At 42.8% G+C, this 18,715-nt stretch overlaps 1 protein-coding gene across 1 annotated transcript in view; it reads left to right on the forward strand.

Annotated features, from left to right (window-relative positions):
* Nucleotides 1-18,715, forward strand: part of LOC135532830 (adhesion G protein-coupled receptor B3-like) — a gene marked incomplete at its 3' end in the record, with an annotated part of 53,653 nt that overhangs the window by 16,522 nt on the left and 18,416 nt on the right. The gene's annotated exons all lie outside the window — the stretch shown is intronic.

Consider the following 18,715-nt stretch of genomic DNA (forward strand, 5'->3'; position numbering starts at 1 on the left):
ACCATGATATAGTACCATCAGACTGTAGAACCACCATGATGTAGTACCATCAGACTGTAGAACCACCATGATGTAGTACCATCAGACTGAAGGACCACCATGATGTAGTACCATCAGACTGTAGTACCATCAGACTGTAGTGCCATCAGACTGTAGTACCATCAGACTGTAGAACCACCATGCTGTAGTACCATCAGACTGTAGAACCACCATGATGTAGTACCATCAGACTGAAGGACCACCATGATGTAGTACCATCAGTCTGAAGGACCACCATGATGTAGTACCATCAGACTGTAGTACCATCAGACTGTAGTACCATCAGACTGTAGTGCCATCAGACTGTAGTACCATCAGACTGTAGAACCACCATTATGTAGTACCATCAGACTGTAGAACCACCATGATGTAGTACCATCAGACTGTAGTACCATCAGAGTGTAGAACCACCATTATGTAGTACAATCAGACTGTAGAATCACCATGATGTAGTACCATCAGGCTGTAGTACCATCAGACTGTAGAACCACCATTATGTAGTACCATCAGACTGTAGAACCACAATGATGTAGTACCATCAGACTGTAGTACCATCAGACTGTAGTACCATCAGACTGTAGTACCATCAGACTGTAGAACCACCATGATGTAGTACCATCAGACTGTAGAACCACCATGATGTAGTATCATCAGACTGTCGAATCACCATGATGTAGTACCATCAGACTGTAGTACCATCAGACTGTAGTACCATCAGACTGTAGAACCACCATGATATAGTACCATCAGACTGTAGAACCACCATGATGTAGTACCATCAGACTGTAGAACCACCATGATGTAGTACCATCAGACTGAAGGACCACCATGATGTAGTACCATCAGACTGTAGTACCATCAGACTGTAGTGCCATCAGACTGTAGTACCATCAGACTGTAGAACCACCATGCTGTAGTACCATCAGACTGTAGAACCACCATGATGTAGTACCATCAGACTGAAGGACCACCATGATGTAGTACCATCAGTCTGAAGGACCACCATGATGTAGTACCATCAGACTGTAGTACCATCAGACTGTAGTACCATCAGACTGTAGTGCCATCAGACGGTAGTACCATCAGACTGTAGAACCACCATTATGTAGTACCATCAGACTGTAGAACCACCATGATGTAGTACCATCAGACTGTAGTACCATCAGAGTGTAGAACCACCATTATGTAGTACAATCAGACTGTAGAATCACCATGATGTAGTACCATCAGGCTGTAGTACCATCAGACTGTAGAACCACCATTATGTAGTACCATCAGACTGTAGAACCACCATGATGTAGTACCATCAGACTGTAGTACCATCAGACTGTAGTACCATCAGACTGTAGTACCATCAGACTGTAGAACCACCATGATGTAGTACCATCAGACTGTAGAACCACCATGATGTAGTATCATCAGACTGTAGAACCACCATGATGTAGTACCATCAGACTGTAGTACCATCAGACTGTAGTACCATCAGACTGTAGTACCATCAGACTGTAGAACCACCATGATGTAGTACCATCAGACTGAAGAACCACCATGCTGTAGTACCATCAGACTGTAGAACCACCATGATGTAGTACCATCAGACTGTAGAACCACCATGCTGTAGTACCATCAGACTGTAGAACCACCATGATGTAGTACCATCAGACTGAAGAACCACCATGCTGTAGTACCATCAGACTGTAGAACCACCATTATGTAGTACCATCAGACTGTAGAACCACCATGATGTAGTACCATCAGACTGAAGAACCACCATGATGTAGTATCATCAGACTGTAGAACCACCATGATGTAGTACCATCAGACTGTAGTACCATCAGACTGTAGAACCACCATGCTGTAGTATCATCAGACTGTAGTACCATCAGACTGTAGTATCATCAGACTGTAGAACCACCATGATGTAGTACCATCAGACTGTAGTATCATCAGACTGTAGAACCACCATGCTGTAGTACCATCAGACTGTAGTACCATCAGACTGTAGAACCACCATGATGTAGTACCATCAGACTGAAGGACCACCATGATGTAGTACCATCAGTCTGAAGGACCACCATGATGTAGTACCATCAGACTGTAGTACCATCAGACTGTAGTACCATCAGACTGTAGTGCCATCAGACTGTAGTACCATCAGACTGTAGAACCACCATTATGTAGTACCATCAGACTGTAGAACCACCATGATGTAGTACCATCAGACTGTAGTACCATCAGAGTGTAGAACCACCATTATGTAGTACAATCAGACTGTAGAATCACCATGATGTAGTACCATCAGGCTGTAGTACCATCAGACTGTAGAACCACCATTATGTAGTACCATCAGACTGTAGAACCACCATTATGTAGTACCATCAGACTGTAGAACCATCAGACTGTAGTACCATCAGACTGTAGTACCATCAGACTGTAGTACCATCAGACTGTAGAACCACCATGATGTAGTACCATCAGACTGTAGAACCACCATGATGTAGTATCATCAGACTGTCGAATCACCATGATGTAGTACCATCAGACTGTAGTACCATCAGACTGTAGTACCATCAGACTGTAGAACCACCATGATATAGTACCATCAGACTGTAGAACCACCATGATGTAGTACCATCAGACTGTAGAACCACCATGATGTAGTACCATCAGACTGAAGGACCACCATGATGTAGTACCATCAGACTGTAGTACCATCAGACTGTAGTGCCATCAGACTGTAGTACCATCAGACTGTAGAACCACCATGATATAGTACCATCAGACTGTAGAACCACCATGCTGTAGTACCATCAGACTGTAGAACCACCATGATGTAGTACCATCAGACTGAAGGACCACCATGATGTAGTACCATCAGTCTGAAGGACCACCATGATGTAGTACCATCAGACTGTAGTACCATCAGACTGTAGTACCATCAGACTGTAGTGCCATCAGACTGTAGTACCATCAGACTGTAGAACCACCATTATGTAGTACCATCAGACTGTAGAACCACCATGATGTAGTACCATCAGACTGTAGTACCATCAGAGTGTAGAACCACCATTATGTAGTACAATCAGACTGTAGAATCACCATGATGTAGTACCATCAGGCTGTAGTACCATCAGACTGTAGAACCACCATTATGTAGTACCATCAGACTGTAGAACCACCATGATGTAGTACCATCAGACTGTAGTACCATCAGACTGTAGTACCATCAGACTGTAGTACCATCAGACTGTAGAACCACCATGATGTAGTACCATCAGACTGTAGAACCACCATGATGTAGTATCATCAGACTGTAGAACCACCATGATGTAGTACCATCAGACTGTAGTACCATCAGACTGTAGTACCATCAGACTGTAGTACCATCAGACTGTAGAACCACCATGATGTAGTACCATCAGACTGAAGAACCACCATGCTGTAGTACCATCAGACTGTAGAACCACCATGATGTAGTACCATCAGACTGTAGAACCACCATGCTGTAGTACCATCAGACTGTAGAACCACCATGATGTAGTACCATCAGACTGAAGAACCACCATGCTGTAGTACCATCAGACTGTAGAACCACCATTATGTAGTACCATCAGACTGTAGAACCACCATGATGTAGTACCATCAGACTGAAGAACCACCATGATGTAGTATCATCAGACTGTAGAACCACCATGATGTAGTACCATCAGACTGTAGTACCATCAGACTGTAGAACCACCATGCTGTAGTACCATCAGACTGTAGTACCATCAGACTGTAGTATCATCAGACTGTAGAACCACCATGATGTAGTACCATCAGACTGTAGTATCATCAGACTGTAGAACCACCATGCTGTAGTACCATCAGACTGTAGTACCATCAGACTGTAGTACCATCAGACTGTAGAACCACCATGATATAGTACCATCAGACTGTAGAACCACCATGCTGTAGTACCATCAGACTGTAGAACCACCATGATGTAGTACCATCAGACTGAAGAACCACCATGCTGTAGTACCATCAGACTGTAGAACCACCATGATGTAGTACCATCAGACTGTAGAACCACCATGCTGTAGTACCATCAGACTGTAGAACCACCATGATGTAGTACCATCAGACTGAAGAACCACCATGCTGTAGTACCATCAGACTGTAGAACCACCATTATGTAGTACCATCAAACTGTAGAACCACCATGATGTAGTACCATCAGACTGAAGAACCACCATGATGTAGTATCATCAGACTGTAGAACCACCATGATGTAGTACCATCAGACTGTAGTACCATCAGACTGTAGAACCACCATGCTGTAGTACCATCAGACTGTAGTACCATCAGACTGTAGTATCATCAGACTGTAGAACCACCATGATGTAGTACCATCAGACTGTAGTATCATCAGACTGTAGAACCACCATGCTGTAGTACCATCAGACTGTAGTACCATCAGACTGTAGTACCATCAGACTGTAGAACCACCATGCTGTAGTACCATCAGACTGTAGAACCACCATGATGTATTATACCTTTATTTCAACAATGAAAACAGACTGAGACCAAGGTCTCTTTTACAGCTGGGCCCTGCGTATACATGGTTACACATACAGTTTAGGCACAATGATTAAGAAACTATATAAGACAAACAAAACCATCACAGATAACAGACAAAATACAGCAGCAGATTATTACATTTACACACAGGTTATTCTACTAACAGGTTATTCTACTAACAGGTTATTCCCCTAACAGGTTATTCTACTAACAGGTTATTCTACTAACAGGTTATTCCCCTAACAGGTTATTCTACTAACAGGTTATTCTACTAACAGGTTATTCCCCTAACAGGTTATTCTACTAACAGGTTATTCTACTAACAGGTTATTCTACTAACAGGTTATTCTACTAACAGGTTATTCCCCTAACAGGTTATTCTACTAACAGGTTATTCCCCTAACAGGTTATTCTACTAACAGGTTATTCCCCTAACAGGTTATTCTACTAACAGGTTATTCTACTAACAGGTTATTCTACTAACAGATTATTCTACTAACAGGTTATTCCCCAAACAGGTTATTCCACTAACAGGTTATTCTACTAACAGGTTATTCCCCTAACAGTTTATTTCCCTAACAGGTTATTCCCCTAACAGGTTATTCTACTAACAGGTTATTCCCCTAACAGGTTATTCCCCTAACATGTTATTATACTAACAGGTTATTCCCCTAACAGGTTATTCTACTAACAGGTTATTCCCCTAACAGGTTATTCTACTAACAGGTTATTCCCCTAACAGGTTATTCTACTAACAGGTTATTCTACTAACAGGTTATTCTACTAACAGGTTATTCTACTAACAGGTTATTCCCCTAACATGTTATTCTACTAACAGGTTATTCTACTAACAGGTTATTCCCCTAACAGGTTATTCCCCTAACAGGTTATTCTACTAACAGGTTATTCTACTAACAGGTTATTCTACTAACAGGTTATTCTACTAACAGGTTATTCCCCTAACAGGTTATTCCCCTAACAGGTTATTCTACTAACAGGTTCTTCTACTAACAGGTTATTCCCCTAACAGGTTATTCCCCTAACAGGTTATTCCCCTAACAGGTTATTCCACTAACAGGTTATTCTACTAACAGGTTATTCTACTAACAGGTTATTCTACTAACAGGTTATTCCCCTAACAGGTTATTCCCCTAACAGGGCATTCCCCTAACAGGTTATTCCCCTAACAGGTTATTCTACTAACAGGTTATTCCCCTAACAGGTTATTCTACTAACAGGTTATTCTACTAACAGGTTATTCTACTAACAGGTTATTCCCCTAACAGGTTATTCCCCTAACAGGTTATTCCCCTAACAGGTTATTCTACTAACAGGTTATTCTACTAACAGGTTATTCTACTAACAGCACAAGAACTTGCATTACCCGAAACAGTTACAAGGAATACAAAAATAAAAATGCACCAATAAATATTTAAAATGAGCAACTTGAGCAAGAGTCCCAAGTTTAAGTTTAGCCTGCCGGCTCTTCCATAGGCAAGGAGCGTAACAGGAAAAGGCAGCCATACCCAACTCTGTGGAAACCACATGGGCCTCAAGTGGAATCCAAGCTTGAGACCTGGATGTACGAATTCTAATTCTAATATTGATGAGTGATGATAAATAAGAAGGTTTTTATATAAAACACAGTGGTGAGTTCTGTAGCTAGCATCTGTAATAAACCTAAGTGAACAATGATAAGTAGCATTCAGGAATTTAAGTGTTGATGCTGTAGCATGCATGTAAATAATATCCCCATAATCTATAACAGACATAAAAGTAGCTTGCACAATTTGTCTTCTATTTGTAGAGGACAAGCATGTCCTGTTTCTATAGAGGAAGCCTAGCTTGATTTTTGCCCGTTTACAAAGTTCGTCAATATGCATTTTAAAAGACAGTTTATCATCCAATCATATCCCTAAGTATTTATATGCAGAGACCTGATTAATTCGAAAACCATCGAAGCTCGTAAGTGCAAGTGTATTTTCAACCAACTTTTTGAACTTATTAAAAATCATAAAATGTATTTTCTTTGCATTTAAAACCACTTTCAGCTGTATAAAATACCTTTGTAATATCTTAAAATCTGTCTCCGATAGTGATAATGCTTGGTCAGCCGTTGAAGCGATAGAGTACATGACATTGCCATCAGCATATAAATTAATTTGACACTTATCTCATCACCGATATTGTTAATGTAGAGAGTGAACATTAATGGACCAAGTTTAAAACCTTGTGGGACTCCTTTAACCAACTCCAATGGCTCTGACTGGATGCCGTCGACTCTAACAGCCTGACTTCTATCCTTTAGATAGTCATGAAACCAACGACAGGCATCCAATTCCAGTCTTATTGACGACAGCTTACCCAAAAGTATTGCTTGTTCTACAGTGTCAAAAGCTTTAGATAAATCTATGAACTAGGCGAAACAGTACTTTCTATTATCTAGGGCATTAGTAATATCATTTACAACACGTACAGTGGGTGTAATAGTACTGTGTTTAGGTCTGAAGCCAGATTGATTACTAGAAAGAGTATTGTTAACAGTTAAAAAGATTGTAGTTGCCTATTCAGCAGTGACTCTAGAAGTTTAGCCAAACAGGAGAGCTTAGAGATGGGCTGATAATTATCCAACTCACTACCATCTCCTCCCTTGAGGAGTGGTAAAACAAAAGCTGTTTTCCCAAGATTTAGGAATCTTTCCTACGACTAATGTTTGATTCAAAATATGCGTCACTAAACCAGCAATAATAGGTGCCGCACACTTCAGTAAATAAGGATCCAGTTTGTCAGCATCAAATGATTTCTTAGAATCCATAGCAGATAGTGTAGATAAGACCTTGTCTTCTGTGACTTTTTGAAAATGAAAAACTGGCTTAGTGTTTTCCACATCAGCTGAAGGCACAAGAACTGAAACAATAGACCGGTCAGGATCATGTTTCTTTCAAAAGAAAACCAGCAGAAATAAAAATGCTTATTAAAAACATCACAAATTTCAGTTTGGTCACTGATGATTCCAGATTCAGATGTAATTTGCTTTGACAGGGAAGTCAAGGAGTTTCCTCAAGCAGTACCATCTGACTGGAGTACCATCAGGCTGTAGTACCATCAGACTGTAATACCACCAGACTGTAGTACCACCAGACTACAGTACAATCAGACTGTAGTACCACCAGACTGTAGTACCACCAGACTGTAATAGCATCAGACTGGAGTACCACCAGACTGTAATAGCATCAGACTGGAGTACCATCAGACTGTAGTACCACCAGACTGTAGTACCACCAGACTACAGTACAATCAGACTGTAGTACCACCAGACTGTAGTACCACCAGACTGTAATAGCATCAGACTGGAGTACCACCAGACTGTAATAGCATCAGACTGGAGTACCACCAGACTGTAATAGCATCAGACTGGAGTACCATCAGACTGTAGTACCACCAGACTGTAGTACCACCAGACTACAGTACAATCAGACTGTAGTACCACCAGACTGTAGTACCACCAGACTGTAATAGCATCAGACTGGAGTACCACCAGACTGTAATAGCATCAGACTGGAGTACCATCAGACTGTAGTACCACCAGACTGTAGTACCACCATGCTGTAGTACCACCAGACTACAGTACAATCAGACTGTAGTACCACCAAATCAAATCAAATTTTATTTGTCACATACACATGGTTAGCAGATGTTAATGCGAGTGTAGCGAAATGCTTGTGCTTCTAGTTCCGACAATGCAGTAATAACCAACAAGTAATCTAACTAACAATTCCAAAACTACTACCTTATACACACAAGTGTAAGGGGATAAAGAATATGTACATAAAGATATATGAATGAGTGATGGTACAAAGCGGCATAGGGAAGATACAGTAGATGGTATCGAGTACAGTATATACTGTACATATGAGATGAGTATGTAAACAAAGTGGCATAGTTAAAGTGGCTAGTGATACATGTATTACATAAAGATGCAGTAGATGATATAGAGTACAGTATATACGTATACATATGAGATGAATAATGTAGGGTATGTAAACATTATAATAATTAAGTAGCATTGTTTAAAGTGTCTAGTGATATATTTTACATCAATTCCCATCAATTCCCATTATTAAAGTGGCTGGAGTTGAGACAGCAGCCACTCAATGTTAGTGGTGGCTGTTTAACAGTCTGATGGCCTTGAGATAGAAGCTGTTTTTCAGTCTCTCGGTCCCAACTTTGATGCACCTGTACTGACCTCGCCTTCTGGATGATAACGGGGTGAACAGGCAGTGGCTCGGGTGGTTGTTGTCCTTGATGATCTTTATGGCCTTCCTGTGACATCGGGTGGTGTAGGTGTCCTGGAGGACAGGTAGTTTGCCCACAGTGACTATAATACAGACTATAGTACCATCAGACTGTAGTACCACATTGCTGTAGTACCATAAGAATGTAATACCATCAGACTGTAGTACCACCTGACTGTAGTACCACCCAACTGTAGTACCATAAGAATGTAGTAACATCAGACTGTAGTACCACCTGACTGTAGTACCCTCAAACTGTAGTACCACCATGCTGTAGTACCACCAGACTATAGTACCATCAGACTGTAGTACCACCAGACTATAGTACCACCAGACTATAGTACCATCAGACTGTAGTACCACCTGACTGTAGTACCATAAGAATGTAATACCATCAGACTGTAGTACCACTTGACTGTAGTACCATAAGAATGTAGTAATGTCAGACTGTAGTACCACCAGACTGTAGTACCCTCAGACTGTAGTACCACCATGCTGTAGCACCACCAGACTATAGTACCACCAGACTATAGTACCATCAGACTGTAGTACCAAAAGAATGTAGTAACATCAGACTGTAGTACCACCATGCTCTGGTACCATACGAATGTAGTAACATCAGACTGTAGTACCACCATGCTGTATTACCATACGAATGTAGTAACCTCAGACTGTAGTACCACCATGCTGTAGTACCATCAGACTGTAGTACCACGAGACTATAGTACCACCAGACTATAGTACCATAAGAATATAGTAACATCAGACTCTCGTACCACCAGACTGTAGTACCATCAGACTGTAGTACCATAAGAATGTAGTAACACCAGACTGTAGTACCACCAGACTGTAGTACCCTCAGACTGTAGTACCACCAGACTATAGTACCATAAGAATATAGTAACATCAGACTCTCGTACCACCAGACTGTAGTACCATAAGAATGTAGTAACATCAGACTGTAGTATCACCAGAAGGTAGTACCACCAGACTGTAGTACCACCAGACTGCAGTAACGTACGACTGTAGTACCATATGAATGTAGTAACATCAGACTGTAGTACCACCAGACTGTAGTACCCTCAGACTGTAGTACCATCAGACTGTAGTACAATAAGAATGTAGTAACATCAGACTGTAGTACCACCAGAAGGTAGTACCACCAGACTGTAAAACCATCAGACTGCAGTACCAGCAGATTGTAATAGCGTCAGACTGCAATACCATCGGACTGTAATACCATCAGACTGTAATACCATCGGACTGTAATACAATCAGACTGTAATACCATCAGACTGTAATACCACCAGACTGTAATACCACCAGACTGTAGTACCATCAGACTGTAGTACCACTAGACTGTAGTACCATCAGACTGTAGTACCACTAGACTGTAGTACCATCAGACTGTAGTACCACTAGACTGTAGTACCATCAGACTGTAGTACCACCAGACTGTAGTATCACCAGACTGTAGTACCACCAGACTGTAGTACCATCAGACTGTAGTACCACCAGACTGTAGTACCATCAGACTGTAGTACCACCAGACTGTAGTACCACTAGACTGTAGTACCATCAGACTGTAGTACCACCAGACTGTAGTATCACCAGACTGTAGTACCACCAGACTGTAGTACCATCAGACTGTAGTACCACCAGACTGTAGTACCATCAGACTGTAGTACCACCAGACTGTAGTACCACCAGACTGTAGTACCATCAGACTGTAGTACCACCAGACTGTAGTATCACCAGACTGTAGTACCACCAGACTGTAGTACCATCAGACTGTAGTACCACCAGACTGTAGTACCATCAGACTGTAGTACCACCAGACTGTAGTACCACCAGACTGTAGTACCATCAGACTGTAGTACCACTAGACTGTAGTACCATCAGACTGTAGTACCACCAGACTGTAGTATCACCAGACTGTAGTACCACCAGACTGTAGTACCATCAGACTGTAGTACCACCAGACTGTAGTACCATCAGACTGTAGTACCACCAGACTGTAGTACCACCAGACTGTAGTACCATCAGACTGTAGTACCATCAGACTGTAGTACCACCAGACTGTAGTACCATCAGACTGTAGTACCATCAGACTGTAGTACCACCAGACTGTAGTACCACTAGACTGTAGTATCATCAGACTGTAGTACCATCAGACGGTAATTCCATCCAGACTGTCATCAACCCCTTGGTGTAGTGCTAGGACTGGGGCTAGGACCATGTCATCAACCCCCTGGTGTAGTGCTAGGACTGGGGCTAGGACCATGTCATCAACCCCCTGGTGTAGTGCTAGGACTGGGGCTAGGACCATGTCATCAACCCCCTGGTGTAGTGCTAGGACTGGGGCTAGGACCATGTCATCAACCCCCTGGTGTAGTGCTAGGACTGGGGCTAGGACCATGTCATCAACCCCTTGGTGTAGGGTTAGGACTGGGGCTAGGACCATGTCATCAACCCCCTGGTGTAGTGCTAGGACTGGGGCTAGGACCATGTCATCAACCCCCTGGTGTAGGGTTAGGACTGGGGCTAGGACCATGTCATCAACCCCCTGGTGTAGGGTTATGACTGGGGCTAGGACCATGTCATCAACCCCTTGGTGTAGGGTTAGGACTGGGGCTAGGACCATGTCATCAACCCCTTGGTGTAGTGCTAGGACTGGGGCTAGGACCATGTTATCAACCCCCTGGTGTAGGGTTAGGACTGGGGCTAGGACCATGTCATCAACCCCTTGGTGTAGGGTTAGGACTGGGGCTAGGACCATGTCATCAACCCCCTGGTGTTGGGTTAGGACTGGGGCTAGGACCATGTCATCAACCCCCTGGTGTAGGGTTAGGACTGGGGCTAGGACCATGTCATCAACCCCTTGGTGTAGGGTTAGGACTGGGGCTAGGACCATGTTATCAACCCCTTGGTATAGGGTTAGGACTGGGGCTAGGACCATGTCATCAACCCCTTGGTATAGGGTTAGGACTGGGGCTAGGACCATGTCATCAACCCCCTGGTGTAGGGTTAGGACTGGGGCTAGGACCATGTTATCAACCCCTTGGTGTAGTGTTAGGACTGGGGCTAGGACCATGTCATCAACCCCTTGGTGTAGTGTTAGGACTGGGGCTAGGGCCATGCCATCAACCCCTTGGTGTAGTGTTAGGACTGGGGCTAGGACCATGTCATCAACTCCTTGGTGTAGGGTTAGGACTGGGGCTAGGACCATGTCATCAACCCCTTGGTGTAGTGTTAGGACTGGGGCTAGGGCCATGTCATCAACCCCTTGGTGTAGTGTTAGGACTGGGGCTAGGACCATGTCATCAACTCCTTGGTGTAGGGTTAGGACTGGGGCTAGGACCATGTTATCAACCCCTTGGTGTATGGTTAGGACTGGGGCTAGGACCATGTCATCAACCCCCTGGTGTAGGGTTATGACTGGGGCTAGGACCATGTCATCAACCCCTTGGTGTAGGGTTAGGACTGGGGCTAGGACCATGTCATCAACCCCTTGGTGTAGTGCTAGGACTGGGGCTAGGACCATGTTATCAACCCCTTGGTGTAGGGTTATGACTGGGGCTAGGACCATGTCATCAACCCCCTGGTGTAGGGTTAGGACTGGGGCTAGGACCATGTCATCAACCCCCTGGTGTTGGGTTAGGACTGGGGCTAGGACCATGTCATCAACCCCCTGGTGTAGGGTTAGGACTGGGGCTAGGACCATGTCATCAACCCCTTGGTGTAGGGTTAGGACTGGGGCTAGGACCATGTTATCAACCCCTTGGTATAGGGTTAGGACTGGGGCTAGGACCATGTCATCAACCCCTTGGTATAGGGTTAGGACTGGGGCTAGGACCATGTCATCAACCCCCTGGTGTAGGGTTAGGACTGGGGCTAGGACCATGTTATCAACCCCTTGGTGTAGTGTTAGGACTGGGGCTAGGACCATGTCATCAACCCCTTGGTGTAGTGTTAGGACTGGGGCTAGGGCCATGCCATCAACCCCTTGGTGTAGTGTTAGGACTGGGGCTAGGACCATGTCATCAACTCCTTGGTGTAGGGTTAGGACTGGGGCTAGGACCATGTCATCAACCCCTTGGTGTAGTGTTAGGACTGGGGCTAGGGCCATGCCATCAACCCCTTGGTGTAGTGTTAGGACTGGGGCTAGGACCATGTCATCAACTCCTTGGTGTAGGGTTAGGACTGGGGCTAGGACCATGTCATCAACCCCTTGGTGTAGTGTTAGGACTGGGGCTAGGGCCATGCCATCAACCCCTTGGTGTAGTGTTAGGACTGGGGCTAGGACCATGTCATCAACCCCTTGGTGTAGGGTTAGGACTGGGGCTAGGACCATGTTATCAACCCCTTGGTGTAGGGTTAGGACTGGGGCTAGGACCATGTCATCAACTCCTTGGTGTAGGGTTAGGACTGGGGCTAGGACCATGAAATCAACCCGGACCGTTAGCTCTGTAGGACAGCAGAGATGCAGCGTAATGATAAAGTAGGTATTGATATAGATTACCTCTCCAGCTTTGGTAAATTTTAAATACGATCTTTGATTTTGGTGTGTCAGTGTTGCACAGTTTACATTCATGTCTGAGTGTTGTACAGTCTACAGTCATGTCTGAGTGTTGTACAGTCTACAGGCATGTCTGAGTGTTGTACAGTCTACAGGCATGTCTGAGTGTTGTACAGTCTACCGTCATGTCTGAGTGTTGTACAGTATACAGTCATGTCTGAGTGTTGTACAGTCTACAGTCATGTCTGAGTGTTGTACAGTCTACCGTCATGTCTGAGTGTTGTACAGTCTACAGTCATGTCTGAGTGTTGTACAGTATACAGTCATGTCTGAGTGTTGTACAGTCTACAGTCATGTCTGAGTGTTGTACAGTCTACCGTCATGTCTGAGTGTTGTACAGTCTACCGTCATGTCTGAGTGTTGTACAGTCTACCGTCATGTCTGAGTGTTGTACAGTCTACCGTCATGTCTGAGTGTTGTACAGTCTACCGTCTTGTCTGAGTGTTGTACAGTCTACAGTCATGTCTGAGTGATGTACAGTCTACAGTCATGTCTGAGTGTTGTACAGTCTACCGTCTTGTCTGAGTGTTGTACAGTCTACAGTCATGTCTGAGTGATGTACAGTCTACAGTCATGTCTGAGTGATGTACAGTCTACAGTCATGTCTGAGTGTTGTACAGTCTACAGTCATGTCTGAGTGATGTACAGTCTACAGTCATGTCTGAGTGATGTACAGTCTACAGTCATGTCTGAGTGTTGTACAGTCTACCGTCTTGTCTGAGTGTTGTACAGTCTACAGTCATGTCTGAGTGATGTACAGTCTACAGTCATGTCTGAGTGATGTACAGTCTACCGTCATGTCTGAGTGTTGTACAGTCTACCGTCATGTCTGAGTGTTGTACAGTCTACCGTCATATCTGAGTGATGTACAGTCTACCGTCATGTCTGAGTGTTGTACAGTCTACAGTCATGTCTGAGTGTTGTACAGTATACAGTCATGTCTGAGTGTTGTACAGTCTACAGTCATGTCTGAGTGTTGTACAGTCTACCGTCATGTCTGAGTGTTGTACAGTCTACCGTCATGTCTGAGTGTTGTACAGTCTACCGTCATGTCTGAGTGTTGTACAGTCTACAGTCATGTCTGAGTGTTGTACAGTATACAGTCATGTCTGAGTGTTGTACAGTCTACAGGCATGTCTGAGTGTTGTACAGTCTACAGGCATGTCTGAGTGATGTGCAGTCTACAGTCATGTCTGAGTGTTGTACAGTCTACAGTCATGTCTGAGTGTTGTACAGTCTACCGTCATGTCTGAGTGTTGTACAGTCTACCGTCATGTCTGAGTGTTGTACAGTCTACAGTCATGTCTGAGTGTTGTACAGTATACAGTCATGTCTGAGTGTTGTACAGTCTACAGGCATGTCTGAGTGTTGTACAGTCTACAGGCATGTCTGAGTGATGTGCAGTCTACAGTCATGTCTGAGTGTTGTACAGTCTACAGTCATGTCTGAGTGTTGTACAGTCTACCGTCATGTCTGAGTGTTGTACAGTCTCCAGTCATGTCTGAGTGTTGTACAGTCTACAGTCATGTCTGAGTGTTGTACAGTCTACCGTCATGTCTGAGTGTTGTAGAGTCTACAGTCATGTGTGAAAGCTTTTGATATGAAGTAGATTGGACAATGGAAGTAGATTACAAACATCTTATTTTGATTAGAAATGTATTCATTCTTTATTATGAAAATGAACATAGTTTGAAATGCCTTTGAGCCAAATAAATAATGTATGGGATAAATTTGGCTTCAGACAGAGAGGATAACTCTCAATCTTAACAAAACACTGGTAATCCTATTACACATTATTTTATACACAAAGTGTTTTGCGTCCCAAATGGCACCCTGTTCCCTAATTCTTGCACTGCTTATAGCCAAAGCACTATCAGTGCCATTTGAGACAGAGACAATGTCTTTCCTAATTGCTGGAGCCTGAAAGGGGATTGGAAACGGAGTGGCAGAGAAGCTGTCATTGCAGGGAAGTTTATATACGCGGTCTCCACCAATAAAGTCAGACTCTACTATTAAAGTCAGACTCCACTATTAAAGTCAGACTCCACTATTAAAGTCAGACTCCACTATTAAAGTCAGACTCCATTATTAAAATCAGACTCCACTATTAAAGTCAGACTCCACTATTAAAGTCAGACTCCACTATTAAAGTCAGACTCCACTATTAAAGTCAGACTCCACTATTAAAGTCAGAGTCTACTATTAAAGTCAGACTCCACTATTAAAGTCAGACTCCACTATTAAAGTCAGACTCCACCAATAAAGTCAGACTCTACTATTAAAGTCAGACTCCACTATTAAAGTCAGACTCTACTATTAAAGTCAGACTCTACTATTAAAGTCAGACTCCACTATTAAAGTCAGACTCTACTATTAAAGTCAGACTCTACTATTTAAGTCGGACTCTACTATTAAATTCAGACTCTACTATTAAATTCAGACTCTACTATTAAAGTCAGACTCCACCATTAAAGTCAGACTCCACCAATAAAGTCAGACTCCACTATTGAAGTCAGACTCCACTATTAAAGTCAGACTCCACTATTAAAGTCAGACTCCATTATTAAAGTCGGACTCCACTATTAAAGTCAGACTCCACTATTAAAGTCAGACTCCACTATTAAAGTCAGACTCTACTATTAAAGTCGGACTCTACTATTAAAGTCAGACTCCCACCAATAAAGTCAGACTCCCACCAATAAAGTCAGACTCCACTATTAAAGCCAGACTCTACTATTAAAGTCAGACTCTACTATTAAAGTCAGACTCCACTATTAAAGTCAGACTCCCACCAATAAAGTCAGACTCCGCTATTAAAGTCAGACTCTACTATTAAAGTCAGACTCCACTATTAAAGTCAGACTCCCACCAATAAAGTCAGACTCCCACCAATAAAGTCAGACTCCACTATTAAAGTCAGACTCCACCATTAAAGTCAGACTCCACTATTAAAGTCAGACTCCACCATTAAAGTCAGACTCCACCATTAAAGTCAGACTCCACTATTAAAGTCAGACTCCACCATTAAAGTCAGACTCCACCATTAAAGTCAGTCTCCAAGAAGAACTGCCTTTTATAAAGACATTTCGTGCAATTGTACATCATTTTATATTACTTTAAAATAATATTGTTTTATACAGCACAAATGATGGAAATGACCTCATCTTGAATCCATCAATAGCCTGGGCCTAGGTGTGTGGAGACGTATTGTACAATATGAGGAGGAAATGACAGGCCTAGAAAAGTTTCCAGTTTCACTGACTCACCCAATGATGCACAGCTCACTGGCCGCTGATGGCCAAAACTCTCATGCTGAAAGCCTGTCTCTCTTGTTTTACTTTGTAAAACAATGTTTGCTCAGTAGGCCTATTTGGAAGTTTATCAAATATTTGAATGGTCTACAGTCAGATTAGAGTCTTCTCCTTTAGGTAGGAGCCATTTGCTTTCTGACCTGTGTTTTTCCACAATTGTATTTGAAATGTTGTGAAAGCCTGGTTCTGGCTGCATGCTGATTACTGACAGATTTTCCGTGCATTCCCTGGCTATTTTATTTATTTAACCTTTATTTAACCAGGAATGGCTCATTGAGATTAAAATCTCTTTTTCAAGAGCGCCCTGGCCAAGATAGGCAGCACCAAGTTATTACAGAAAAATTACCTACAACATGAAAAACTACAAGTAATCTAGTAAAAACCATTGAATTCACAAGAGTATAAAACAGCAAATTAAAAATATTGACAGGTCAGGGAAGCAGCCTCAAAATCCTTCATTAATGGTTTAAAAACACCAATCGGTACAAGTTCTTCCAGTTTAAAAGTATTTTGTAATGTTTTCCAAGACGATGGCGCAGAGTACATGAAAGCCCTTTTACCAAATTCAGTTGGGACATTTGGAACAGTTAGCAGGATAAAGTCCAGCGAACGAAGAGACGACCCACCACATTTCTGAACAATAAAAATGCACAAATAAAAAGGTAGTAACCCCAAAATGGCTTTGTAAATAAAAGTATACCAGTGCCTGAGCCTACGAGTGACTAGAGAAGGCCAGCCAACCCTGGTATACAAAGTGCAGTGGTGTGTAAGGGTTTTGCTGTTTAAAATACATTTCAAAGTGCCATGGTAAAGGGTGTCAATTGATCTCAAACACTGAGTGGAAGCATTCATATATAAAATATCCCCATAGTCTAGTAAAGGCATAAATGTAGCTGATACGAGCCTCCTGGCTTCAAAAGAAAAACAGACCTTATTCCTAAAATAAAATCCCAATTTCAGCTTCAATTTTTTTTTGTAAATTGTTGAATATGCAATTTTTAAAAAGAGGCCGTCATCAATTAAAATTCCAAGATATTTATATGAGGTTACAACCTAGATCTCTATATGCTTTGTGATTGGGTTACATGAACACAATCCAAAGCTAGGCAATTTTTTTAAAGAAGCTATTAATCCTCTGTGTCTAAATTATAATCCTACACCTGGTGTAGTATTCTGTAGCATTTCATTTCTTTCTGAACTGACTGCAGTAATTCTATAACTCCTCCAGCATCCTTGCCACGGCTTTGACTCTATAAGGAAGAAATGAAGTGCATTGCTGGAGAGATGAGAGTCGCAGGCTCATGTCTCGCAGAGAGAGGGAGAGCGATCATAGAAAGGGAACCTCATTCGAGTTCTGTGTGAGATACAGGTGTGCTTCTCTCTCTCACCACAGCACCAGCCACGCCTTGCTCTCAAACTTGCCTATAATGTTGTGCAAACCGTAATCCCGGGCCGGCACAACACAAATGAATTCTTAGAATATCAGGTTCGGGCTGAAAATAGGCGTCTTCACATGTTGATTATTTTCGGGGGCAGGAGAATTAGGGACGAGGCAGCTGGACTGAACTCTGATCCCTTTTATTCACATGTTTATATGAAAACAGTCTTTTGTTTCTCATGTCGGTACTGGATCCGGGAAAGTAGGATCCGGCTCAAATGAAGCACTGATTGTTAACCAGTTCCATCAGCATATGGGGTGATGGAGATTCACATTGCACTGATGCTCCAGCAGACCTGAGTTCAAATATTAAATTGAAATCGTTCAAATACTTTGAGCCTTTGCTTGAGTCTGCCTGGGGTGCCAGATGGGTGGGGTTTGCAGTTTGGGGACATTTAAATTGGTTCGTTAGCCCAGCGAAGCTCAATCGAACCCATATAAAGTATTTGAACATATATTAAATAGTATTTGAACCCAGGTCTGTGCTACA

Source organism: Oncorhynchus masou, unplaced genomic scaffold (assembly GCF_036934945.1).
Source record: "Oncorhynchus masou masou isolate Uvic2021 unplaced genomic scaffold, UVic_Omas_1.1 unplaced_scaffold_2052, whole genome shotgun sequence".
Taxonomy (NCBI): Eukaryota; Metazoa; Chordata; class Actinopteri; order Salmoniformes; family Salmonidae; genus Oncorhynchus; species Oncorhynchus masou.